The following is a 12,405-nucleotide window of genomic DNA, read 5'->3' on the forward strand; positions in this document are numbered from 1 at the left end:
AGATGCGTCTAATACACTTATGGATATTTGTCCTTGTCACAATGTGATTCCCTGACTTCTTTACTCGTTTTTGATGCGGTAGTGTCCAAAGGCGAATGTGTGAATGTTATCTTCGCACAGCCAGCGTTTCGTGTCCAATGGTGACAAAGCTTTTTTCTCTTGCGTTAATGTATAAAGCTTTAGTTTTTTCGACCTAATCGATTTAAAATTACACGTACTGGGTGCCGCTTGTGAAGATGTGTTCATGTATAGCGCATCTTCGTACTGCTCAAAGCCAATGCTTTGCATAACGCATCTGGGCAAACCCTTGGCCTTACTGGTGACTGCCTCCGACCGATGTCTTGTGCTGTACATTTTGGCACGCAAACCAACAAAGTCCACAATGGGATCGCACGCATCCTCTCGCTTGAAAGTACCTCGAACTTTTTCATCCAAGGCGACTGATCGAAAGCCAGAATCCTATGCACTTTGCTCAGCGTCATGCCCAGCTGAAGATAATATAGCAGGTTTTTCAGATAGACAATGATACGAGGAGTAGGTGTAGGTGTAGGTAGTTGAAAGTTTTTGGAGCTCCTGAATTTTCGAACTTTACAACGATTTTACGTGCACAAACTAGTCTTTCAGGGGTCTCATAAATCAACTAAGGAACAGCACGTTTGGAATATCTTGGCTTCAGTCGGTTAACGTGTTGTTATTCTGTGAAAAAGGCGGACTTAATCACTGTCGTTGGTGAGTTGGGAATATAACAAGATGGCGTCGATCAAAGACCAAACACAAAGCACGACAAAGCATGCACCCGTACGCGCAAATAAGCGTGGTCGGTCTAAGACCCTGTGTGAAACAGACATAGGGTCGCTTCTAAAATGGCGAAAGGTGTCAGGTGAAAGTGATATGACGGTCCTTGCCGATGTGAGTGTTTGTGGAGCTGTAGGCTGTTCTGACGTTACCGGTTCTTCAGATGATGTTTCATCACCAGTGCCCTCCTGTATTAACGCCGCCGGGGGGTCTTCACCGATTCGTGCAACGGCTGCGACAAAGACGCCGAAAAACCCAGGTCAGAAAACGTTCAGTAACAAGGACATTATGAATGCTATACTTAACCTTACGGGCAACGTCAATGATATAGAGAGAAAGCTTACGGACCAGATTAATACGCTTGAGCGGACAATTGAGGAATCTGTGTTACGCAAGGTGAACGACATCGTTAGTGAGAAAGTAAAAGTGGAAGTGGCAGAAGTGAAAGCTCAGGTGGCTGCTCTTAGAAGAAAGTCGGATGACTCCGCGGAGTTTTTGAATATTGTGATTCGAAATCTACAGGAGGGAAAGAATGAAAATGTCGCAAACAAGACACAAGCCCTTTTGCGGGAAGGGCTAAAGCTGAAGGACTTGTCTTTTCAAAAAGTCGAACGCAAACGCTCATACAATGACCGCCCAGGCCTGATTATTGCCACGTGCCGGTCGTATGAGGACAAATCTCTGATAATGGACGCTAAACAATCGCTTAAGGAGTGTCGTCAGTACAGTAATGTGTATATTTCGAACGATAAGCCTCTGTCACAGAGAATCGCCGAGAATAATATACGGACAATTGTGAAAAATCTCCCAGGCGCTGGCGACGTGCTTGAGGTCAAAGGCTCGCGAGTGGTCGCCAAGCAACAGAAATATGTCCCCAACGAGAATAATCGAAACGATAAAATGAATAGCCGAAATCGACCTCAGGGTAACCAAACAGTAACACGAAACACGAACAACCGCCAGGAAGGATATAACCGTGGAGCGAATGCAAACCGCTAGGATGACGCAATGTGTCGAGACAACTCCGCTTGAGAACATGCAGTCAGGGATGGCCACTCATTTATGTTGCTGAACGCTCGTAGTCTAAAAACTGTAAATCGGTCGAAAAATAAGCTGGCGCAATTCCAGCAGTTGGTGCTTTGTAATCAGTTTGATTTCGTGTGTGTTTCGGAGACTTGGTTAAACGCAGAGGTAGCAGACGGTGAAATACTGCCGCCTTCGTACACCATCCATCGAAGGGACCGCAACTCGCAGGACCAAGAACGTGGTGGCGGCGTTCTAATGGCATGTAGATCGGACATGCCGTCGTACCGTAGAACTGATCTGGAAAAAGAAAACTCAGGGATTCTTGTGTGCGAGGTCAAACCAGATTCTGACGAGCCTTTTGCTCTTATTGTGTGCTATAATCCACCGGATAATGTCGATGAGCAGATGGCGTTCCTGGGGGACCTCAGGGACGTTCTCAAAAGTTGTGAGGGAGAATTCAGCAATATTTGTCTCTCAGGCGACCTAAACATTCCGAGCATCAATTGGGACACTGTGTCTAGTGTCAATGGCTCTCATGTGTCTGGGGAGTTTTGTAATATCGTGAACGATTTCTCGTTAACACAGCTCGTCCTCAACCCTACTCATAAGCATGGAAACATACTCGACTTAATCCTGACAAATCAACCAGAGCGATTCAGTGATATGGAAACATGGCCAGGAATGTACGATTCTGATCATTTTCCCGTAGTGTCGAATTTCCGTACTAGAATGCCCCGTCGTGTTGGAATTTCGCGCGTTGTTTATGACTTTACGCGTGCGGACTACACAGGTCTAAGGTCATTCCTTTGTGACGAGCTTGGTCCCAACTCTGATTTCTGTTTGCAAAATGGCCAGGACGGCATTGACAATTTGTGGTCAGAGTGGCTAGGTGTGTATAACACTGGATTAGACCGCTTTATTCCGCGGAAAACTATTCGTGACAAAAGCTATCCGCCATGGATTGACCGCGAAGTGAGACGCATGTCAACAAAAGTGAATGCTGCCCGCCGCTGCGCAAAAAACAGGAACAGTGACTCTGGTTGGAGGAAATACCGGCGCCTGCGCAATGAACTCAGAAATTTGACCCGTGACAAATACAAAGCGAATGTAAACAATCTTGGATCAGAAGTGCGTAGAAACCCAAAACGTTTTTGGAACTTCTATCACGCAAAAACCAAATCAAACTCTGTACCAGAGACAGCGAAGCTGGGCAATGAGTCTTTTGTGACTCCTCTGCGCAAGGCAAATGCCTTCAATGGTTATTTTTATTCCAATTTTTCTCATCACAACGACTTGAGAAAACCTGATGTTACTATGTATGATAATTATAACCTTGATTCTGTTAACTTTACAGCAGTTGAGGTGAAATCGGTATTAAACAGGCTGGACAAGACTAAGGCCTGTGGGCCTGACAGGGTCTCTAATCGTGTTCTGAGGGAGTGTGCCTCTACACTGTGTTCTTCACTCGCATTTTTATTCAACGTTTCAATGCAGACAGGTGTTTTACCAAACGATTGGAAAATCGCTAACGTTGTGCCTGTGTACAAGAAGGGAGACAAGCATTTGATTTCAAATTATAGACCCGTGTCTCTCCTACCTGTGGTTTCTAAAGTAATGGAACGTTGCATTTATAACAGTATCTATCCAGTCTTAAGTCCGTCAGTCTATAAAGGCCAGCATGGCTTCTGTAACAGGCGGTCAACGGCCACTCAGCTTGTTCAGTTCCAGCATAGACTGGGCCAGGTCTTAGATAGTGGGGGTCAAACTGATGTTATATATTTGGATTTTGCTAAAGCTTTCGATTCCGTTCCCCATTGCCTCTTATTACATAAGATTCGTTCCTTTGGAATCTGTGGACGTCTTCTGAGTTGGTTAACGTCGTATCTTACAAATAGGAAGCAGAGAGTTGTGATTAATGGCTCGGAGTCATCACTTTTAGATGTACTATCTGGTGTGCCGCAAGGGTCAATTTTAGGCCCTCTTTTATTCTTTTTGTACGTAAATGATATTGCTGAGGTCGTTAGTGACGGTACTGCCATGGATCTTTTTGCTGATGATTCCAAAATGTGTAGGGAGATAGAGTCTGTAACCGACTGTCTGCTACTTCAGACCGACTTTGATAAATTGTACGCTTGGAGTAAACGGTGGGGCGTGACATTTAGCCCAAGCAAATGCATGGTCATGAGTGTTACTAGGAAGTTAAATCCGACACACTTCTTTTACAATATCAATGGTTTTGCATTGTCTCGGGTTGATAAATTCAAGGATCTTGGTATTGTCTTTTCTTCGGACCTGTCATGGTCATCTCATGTCAATGGTATTGCAAGCAGTGCAAGTAGAATGTGGGGTATGATCAGGCGTGTATGCGGGCGTACTGCAGACGTTAATTTGAATATCATGTTGTATAAATCACTTGTGCGTAGTCGCCTTGAATATGGTACGGTGGTATTCGACACACATGTGCGACGTGATCTTGAAACTTTAGAGCGTGTCCAGCGGAGGGTGACTCGTCACATTTTAGGCCCTGATATGCCATATGTGGAGCGTCTGCGAGTGTTGTCTCTGCTGCCCCTGTCGTACCGTCGGGAAATCAAGGATCTAGTTTTTATGCACGATTCTTATTATAATGTCCTGGATTTTAATGCACGTTTTTATATAACCCCGGCTGTAAGGGGCGACGGTTTACGACTGGCGCAGCCGAGATTCCACTCGGAGACGTTCGGTGCCTCATACTGGGTGAGGACACCGAAGCTGTGGAACAGCCTCCCGGTCCAATTACATAATTTGAAAAAAATGCATTTTAAATCGTCCCTTAATGTTTATTATTTTGACAGGTTGGATCGTTTGGATGTCGACGACATGTGCACTTTCGTCACTTTCTGCCGTTGTGCAAACTGTCGGCCCACTTAGTGCGCATGTCGCCGGCACCCCGACGACACAACCCATATTATCTGGTGCCATATAATAGGTCTCGACCTACATGGTTACCAGTGTAATGCATGTACGTTTTATTTTGTTCATAATCCAATGTCTTGTCATGTTATATCAAATATTGTACATGTATTTTACACGAATAAATAAATTAATGTGCACAGTTTCTCTGGCGCTAAAGGAAAGTCATTGTGCGAATCGTGTAGACAAGTAGGATATTCGAGGTCCACCTCTAGTACGTATCCTGTAGTGCTATCGTCTGACAAAGACAAAACATCAAATTCGTTCGGGTCGTCAACCTCGATCCAGCGATAGTTTCCGTGCGGTAAATCTTGACTGAGGGAGTAGCCGTAGAGATTCGTCGCGTCGAGGGCAAATATCTGCGCGCCACTCTTCTTGTCTGCTTCTCCTGAAAATACCCCCTTCTCTTCAACATCATCATCATCGTCAACAGATATGTGGGCCCGTCGTTGGAAAATGGAAGCGACACCTCCACGAATGCCTTTTTTGACAAACAGATATTGCTCCAGGTCTTCTATCAAGTCTATATGAACTCTTGTCATTTTGAGCATGGCATCGAATGTCATGTGAGGGGCCGATATATATTTTACTGGATCTAATTGAAAATGTTTCATGGACATGGCACGAAATTTCTCAAAACAATCGGCTAGTAGTAAAACGTCTGTTTGGAGATAGACTACAAGATAATCACCAAGGGTCTTGCAGTTCATTGTTCGCCATACCTTTGTTGCATGCTAGTAATCCTCCGATGAAATGGGTTGTTTTTTCAGCGAATCGAAAAATGCCTCGACCGGCGGAAGCTGCCTCTCTTGAAGTTTTGATGGTCTGTCCAGATATTCGTAGCAAAAGACACCCTTGCGCAACAAAAGATCGTACATTTCACTCGATCCTTTCACGTATTCGGAGAGGAGAGGAAATGCGCTCCGGTTCTGCTTCATCCCACTTTCCGGGTCTACAATAGTGCTAGTTTTGTTTTTCATCTATTCCACTAGATTTGCTAAAGACGAGGGCAAGAATTGAAAACTATCCAGGAAGACTAACGTTTGACAATATATGGCCAAGTAGTGCTCTGTGTTTTTAGGCAATATTCGAAACTTATTCGATTCTCCATCTTGTTTTGCCAATTCCTCTACAAAAAGGTGATTGTCATATCTCGTGGCATTATGCGCCAAACAACTGATCTGTAATTCCCTTTTCGAAGCATAAGTCAAGTTGCAACGATTACAGAGCACGTATCGCATCCGATCCGCTTGCAAGTGACAATGGTCGATGCACTTTTTCACGCCTATAGTGAATTCAATGCCACACATCTCGCAATGCTGCTGCGAGACAAACTTCTTCCAATCACGCGAAGACATATGTTCAAGACTGTCTTTTGAACAATGTAAATCGATAATGTGCGCTTCCTCGATCTTTTCATTGAGCCATTCGAGAAATTTCTTTACACAATCGGAGCCCACGTAGGTGAAGAGGGAAGAATTGTAATCGGGATTGACGCAGAGACGTTTTCCCGCTACCGCGATGGGCATATGGCGGCTTGAACCATCACTCAGAGTTGATTCGCATGGCGTAAGACAAGTTTCAAAATCATATATTATCAGGTGCCGTCTCGCGCACATGGCTTTGAAATTGTCGAATTTCATTTGGCCTTTCCTCGGAAAGGTGTACACTTGGCCCGTATCTAGACAACATCTTTCATGAGCACGTTTTTTACTCTTTGAGGAATAGCAGGTCAAACACGATCTGCAAACGAATTTTTTCCCGTGGCGACCACTAGCCCCGTTTGCGATTAACCTACTCAGATTTGTGATCAGAAAAAAGATCTTGCCAGTACAACAAGTCAATATGTTTCTCTTCCGGAATCGATCTCCTGTTTGCTGAAAGATGCAGTACTTGCAACGGTACAGCATGACGTCCTGCTGTGCCAGCAACTTCATGACTCTCGTTCGAAAGCCAACGAAAAACGTTAATGGAGAGGTTGTTCCGTCGTTCGAAAGTGGAAATCTGACCAATGCTAGTTGGATAGGAAATATTACTCAAATCGAGCTTCGTACGTCTTTCCCATGAATTCATGTCAAATTGCCTGTCCGATCTGATGCGACCTCCTGCCAGGCGTTCTGAGTGGGCCGCGATACAGAACAAAAAACATTTATCGTCATTTCCGTAATCAATGTTCGTCTGAATACAAGCGCGTTTATTTCTCACCGCCGAGGGTAAGAAAGGGTGTGGATGCGAAGTGCCACCCCTCAGGGGCTCAAACTGTGCCACCGTTAATCTCAACGCGTTCACATGTTCAAAAACCCAGCCCGAACCTTCGTGTAGATAGGACTCGCATTTCGAAATGATTTCTTGAAAATCTGTCTGTAACAAGTCTTTTAATTGGCTCTTATAGAAAACTTGTTTTGTATTGGTGCAAAACCAGGGTTCCGATGTGCGTTTCTCATATTGTCCCTCGATAATGGATCCATCATCTGCCACGACATCGACTTCTTTGCTGAATAGAACTTGAACCTCAAAGTGATACTTAAGAGCGTTCTTCGCGTCAGTTAGACTATCAAATTCCTGAGAAATGTGTTTATGAATAAGTCCGTTTGCCTCCCTGTGCAAAAACTTCAACAAATCATTTGCAACGTGTATATTTGTGTGTTCCCATTGCGTTCCCAGATTGCCTCGGAATGATTTTTTTAAACAAAATTCTGCTTCCAGCGCCATTATCAGAGAGAGAAAGAGGTCCTAAAATAGACCTCGAAAATCACAAATTTTCAAGCCGTCCTGCCGCAAACGGGTATCGTCTCCGTCAACCTCTATCACTTTAATTCCTTTTTGTGTTTGCAGATGGCCTGGTGATCACTTCGGGCAACTATTTCTGACTTAGTATGCAACAGACCTGCAAATAGGGCATTCGTTTTCGTGCAATGCTTTCAATAGATCTCCGTGGCAGCGCTCTGGTTTGCACCAACAGCCCATAACTGCATGCGACAATTTGTGAATGTAACGGAGAAGATTTCTCCGCCGTATGTAAGCTTACTCGTTATAAAACCTCAAAGAGCGTTCTCGGCTGGTATTTTCGTCAATTATGTACGGATTCTGCCATCCCTGATGGCTTGAAATAAGCGTTTCTGACATTTGCGTTGTTCTTCTGCAGTCATATTCGTATTATTCGTGCCACAGCGCAATATCTCCGAATCTCCCATATAATGCGTCAAATTTCGTCCGATGTACACGTGTCGACGAGATGCTAACAGCCACTCTTCGAGATTTCGAAAGCCCATATTACTTAAATTGAGCGAAGAGATATTAATAACACGCCGCATGATGTTTGAATATAAAGCTTTGATGAAATCCGACGGATTTAGGCGTCTGGTGTGCAAAAAGGACATTCGATTGCTTCTTGTTGGTTCAAATGATCACCTACGAAATGCAATTTTCTCTGAACTTCACCGTAGGCTCTTAAAAAGTTTCGAAATTCACGCAATTTGAGTGAAATTCGGCGGCACTTGTCCAAGCTTTGTATTTCTAGCCTATTCCTTCTGGTGAAATTAACAAGCAGTCCTACTGCACGGAGCAAATAGTAATATTCTTCGTCTGAATGGTGTTGGCGCGAAAAAGCATCTGTTAACTGTTCACTCATGCACAGCATCTCTTGGGCTTGTTCTGAAGTCAGATCGATGCGGTTTTCCGCGTTGAAGTTAATAAGCGATATTTTTTGCAACCGTGCGTTGATGGGTGCTGATATGCGGAGGGTGACACGAACACTCAACCGATACGTGTAAACGTTAATTTCTTCTCCCTCTGTGATAGAGCCCTGACGTTCCATCTGTCGCTTAAAAATGATTCTGTCCTGGTTTTTTTATGATTTGTGCTATTTACAAGGCCAACGGGTAATCCAGCTCTCGTCTGCCTTTCATCTAGTGGCGCCGCTGGCGTCGAATGTGTAATGTCACAATGACTTTACCGAATTTTTAAAATCGATTAGATTTCCCATATCGTCGCAAATGTTAATTTCTATGAATTGAAAAAACTTTGCACTCAGGGGTCTGTAGCGTATTCTTTCAAACGATTTGGAGAGATATTTGCCGTGTTCTTCCGGGCGTGTGGGTATCGTTCGTAGCAAGGGGACAAAAACGTTTCCCACTTGTGTTGGCTTTACTAAATTCGAGTGCACACTTCGAGGACATCAAATCACATTTTCGTTCCGCTACAACGCGATAAAAACGCCTCGACAGAGGGGGTAAATTCACGGTTGCCTGATCTCCTTGTAAACTAGACGTATCATCATCATCATCATCATCATCATCCATACTTTCGTCTGACCTGCCAAAATCATCGCTTGTAAAAGTGCGATCGGTGTTCCCTCCTTCGGAACTTTTTTTGCCCACAAGAGGGCCCGCCGTCACTGGGTTTCCTTGGCCGAATGTTCCCCCAATACTGTCTTTGCCAACAGTGTGTACTGGTGTCGTTTTCTTAGCCTCAGAATTACTCTTGGGTATAATAATTTTTCCATCGACGTGAAAATATTTCGCCTTCGCAAAACCGAGCACTTCTGCTAAGTAAGTGTCCATCAAAATGGCTTCGCCGTGTCTCAGTTTTATGGCTACGTGTTGGCCCCGCGTGAGAAGAAAATCACCGCTCCACTGAACTGGTTTCTGTCTATTTAGCGCCGTTATCAAATCTTCAATTGACGAGACCCATTTTTCGCTCTGCGCGCAGGCATCAAGCAATACGGGCGCTTTGTCGGGTTCGTTTAAATCTGCCAGCGCTATCTGGTAAGTACACCTCTTAACGTTGATCTCGCTCGACCAAGAATGTGCGTAGTAGACCTCCGCGATGCCACATTCGTATGCAAAAGGCGACATCGTGAAATCGAGCGGCTTCGCCAAAGGAATCCTAAAATTCGAACTAGTGTTGGCCGACTTCCCCTTTGTACGGGCGTATTTGAGGGGCACACGATATACGTATCTTGTTCCTGCTCCTCCATTTGGTCACGATTAAAGTAAGCTATCCTTGAAATATTCTTAGTAAATGGTAGGCGTCTAGCTATTGTCTCAGTTAGATTTTGACGTAGTTAGACCCTTCCTCTGGCACGAAACAGAATATATCTTGCATGGCGCGATAGGCGACAAGATCTATTTGTAAACCCGAACGAAGGATAGAGTAACTCTTCTCTTGTGTTTTCTTTCTTTCATCAGGAGATGTGTTCTTTCTTATCAATTGTTTGCTTACTAATGATTGCAACGAAAACAATAAAAGATCAGGTAGTGCAAAAGCTCTTTGCATCGTCTTCCAACAGGGACAGTCGACTCTACATAGGGGGCAGAGATTCCCAAAATGACAGACACGTTCTAATACATCTTTGATCGAAGTCAAGACAAAATCTGGACATCGGCAACTCTTATTTCGCCTACTAATATAATGCATGTCTGATGCCACAGTAGACTTTAGTGAACGGCTCCACCCCAAATCATGGGGCTTCTTTTTCAAAACATCAGAGGAGAATTGTGCTCTCATAGTGACAACAACACAACTGTACTTTGAGCGTTACATTTGGATGGTCCGTTTTTATCACAAGCTCATTTCACGGCTTCTTAATTTCTCGTAGAATAGCCGCCAGTTGATCCAAAACCGCCTTGGCCGCGCGGGGTTGAGGGCAATTCATCTTTGGATTCTCGAATACGTGGCATAAGGGCTCTTTCGCAAATAAGTTGGGCCACACGATCGCCGTGTCGAATACGAAATTCGTTTTGCGGATGATGATTGAATAGCAAAATACCCAAATTGCCTCTAAAATCGGAATCGATTACACCTGCGCCTACGGCTATCATATACCTGAGCGAGGCGCGATTCGACCATAACACGCTCTCGGAAGAACGAGTTGTAAATCTGTGCGGACAAGTTGCGAGCAACCGGCCAAAATCGTGTAGTCATGGGCGCTAGCCAGGTCAAAACCCACTGAATGTGCCGTCGCCCTTTCCGGAGCAGAAGCTAAGTCACTCAATTTGTGAAAAATGAGTGTTTCAACTTCATCATCATCATTTTTTTCATCCACAATCTTTGGTCTATAGAATAAAAGTTGGTCGTCTGACATGATGACGAAATGCGCACTAACAAAATCAGTCGTATTGAAAGCAACAATCGGCGATGCCAACGCGTTGGTTAAATTCTATCGTGTCACATCATGGTTAAGAGAAAAACCACCACAGCAAATATCATTTTGCTCCTAATAGCCTTGTGACGAGAATATGCTGGGCCTACTCAAATGATTTTTCTCCACGAAGTAGAACAAGTTTGCTATTGAAAAACAAATTACTCTTCGTGCCAAGTTGACACAATATCTTCCCATTTTTATTTCGTGGACGAGATGTAAGACCAACTCATTATCTGATTGCAGAACTAAATGTTCTACAAACTACTTTGCACAGTTTACTTAGTTGATGAGTTCAAGATCACTTTGATAAAACACAGCGCGCTAGTTAGTATGTCAATGAGCCAAATCAAGCTCTTGTTTAAATGATTTTTTGGCGTCATTTCAAAAAGGTAGAATGTACTAGTGAGAGGCTGATTAACCGGCATGTTAAATTAGGCCTTTTTCCAGCCGTCCTTGGAGCGATAACAATTGTTTTTGTTCTAGCAACAAAGAAAAAACTCTTATGAACTCATTCTCTTGGCATCATTTCTAATACGCACAATCTAATGAGAGCTATTGGGTGACCGAAAGGTGAAGTTAAAGTGCCTAATTGTTTTATAATGAATCCTGAACAGGAAAAAAGTCATTTTCGCACTTATTGGCTGTTATTTCGGCCGAGTTTTATCAAATCTGAGCTTGGATCTGTGATGAAATATTAAGCGCCCTATATAATCAGTGGGAGATTGTTCTTGAGAATAATTTCAAAAGTGTCTGGAGGTGCCTTGATCAGTTTGAAGGGCTTTAGGTCAAGGATTTCGTTTGTAAATCAATACGAAAATATTCTATTATGATCTCGTGACTCGACTCCTTGCGTGGCAAACTACACTTCTAGCCCCCAGGATTGGTCAAAAATGGAATATTCCAACCTTTATTAAGAGCTGCGAGGGCAAAACTTCCCCCATTTCGCATGTGCGGGCAACTTACGCACACACATTTTGCTGAGAAGCAATCGGGATAAAAGGTAGGCCTTATAACTGTTTATTTTCCGTTTAGTTAGCAGCTCGACTTAAAGTCTTCAGAAACAGACTTAGTAACATCCGTCCATTATTTTCTCTTTCAGAGGGATGGTTTATACACAAGCGCCCCAAAGCCGAGAAACATTATGTTATCGTGAATCAAGGTAGGACCTTCATTTTTATAGTTCTGTCGGCTCAGTATGATTTTGATTCAACAATAATAATCATCTCTCCTTTGGGAAATGAAATAACATGCGACCCCATATTTCTCTTCCAGCGCCATGCAGATATAAACAGCCCTTGCTGCCCGCCCGATTAACAGGTAGGCCTATTTGGTTACTCACAAGGACACACAAAAATACTGTCTCTACTAAACGAAAGGCTTTTATTTGTTTTTCAACTCATCATATCATTTCTATTTAATTTTCCAGAATAACATCTCAACAAAATAGACAAGCGCTAAGGCTGATTATTTATACAATGCAACAAGGA

This window comes from Lineus longissimus, chromosome 14 (assembly GCF_910592395.1).
Source record: "Lineus longissimus chromosome 14, tnLinLong1.2, whole genome shotgun sequence".
In the NCBI taxonomy this organism is placed as follows: Eukaryota; Metazoa; Nemertea; class Pilidiophora; order Heteronemertea; family Lineidae; genus Lineus; species Lineus longissimus.